Source organism: Myotis yumanensis, unplaced genomic scaffold (assembly GCF_028538775.1).
Source record: "Myotis yumanensis isolate MYYU_CA2020_CCGP unplaced genomic scaffold, mMyoYum1.0.hap1 SCAF_13, whole genome shotgun sequence".
NCBI classification, from domain to species: Eukaryota; Metazoa; Chordata; class Mammalia; order Chiroptera; family Vespertilionidae; genus Myotis; species Myotis yumanensis.
This window is the reverse complement of record NW_027223764.1, coordinates 55553717-55554839: the sequence shown is the minus strand read 5'-3', so window position 1 is coordinate 55554839 and position 1123 is coordinate 55553717.

Below are 1123 nucleotides of genomic sequence, written 5' to 3'. Positions count from 1 at the left end.
TCCCTGAATAAATTAGAACAAATGAAACAAACATTTGTTGAAGGCACGCTTTGTACCGAGTAATATCCTGAGTGATCTGGTCACATCAAATGTCCTCAAAGGCGGCTGTTACTGAGCCTTAGCGTACAGATACAATAAATGTCAGAAGACACAGAAGGACAAATGCTGTATGATTCCACTTATACGAAGTACGTAGAGTAGCCAAATTTATAGACAGAAAATAGCTCGCCACAGGCTTGGGAAAGGCGAATTATTGTTTAATGGGCACAGAGTTCCATTCGGGATGATGGGAAGTTCTGCAGTCTGGGACGGCAGTGATTGCACAAGCAATGTGAATGTAGTCAACGCCGCTCACCTGTGCACTTACCAGTGGTGAAAATGGTAAGTTTTATGTTATGTATGTTTTGCCACAATTTTTTAATTCAGTAAATAAATGTTAGAGCCCACATTCCAAGCCACATCATCTGACTAGAAAGCATATATTTGTTTGCACCATGTCTCACGGCAGCTTTCTACCTCCACAGCCCACCACTGTACAACCCCTCACAATCTGCCTCGTGTGGCATTATCCACATTGGAGTGTTTTGTTTGCTTATGTATTTATGACCAGATGTTAAAATGGGAATCCTTCTGTCCCTGTTTTGACAGATGTCCCCAATTCTAGGTGCTAACTGTGCCCCGCCTTTCCCAGAAAGATGAAGGGCTATCTAAGTAGAATTTACAAAGGAGGTGACCATGATCGGGTTTTGTGGATCCCACCCAAGGGTGAGTCCTACAGGGAGCAAGGCAATCTCAGCCAAAAGCAACAGTAAAGAGATTCATATGCAGACGCTCGTCTTTAGGTGGAAGGGAGCTGCGGAGGAGAAGGAGCAGTAGAGACTGTCAGAGAGCCTGGGAGGAAGCACTCACCTAGCACTGCCACAGCCCAGGCAGCCAAGACTGCACCGGACCCTTCACTCACCCCTTCCCCATTTCCTTTTCGATTCAGATGCAGATTAACTAAAAGTAACCAAAGCACTTTTAAAAAATTATTATCTTACGGTGGTCCTTAAAAAACTAAGGGGTCAGCCCAGGATTGCTCAACTAGTCCAATAACATGTTTCAAGAGATAGGATTAGGGTTC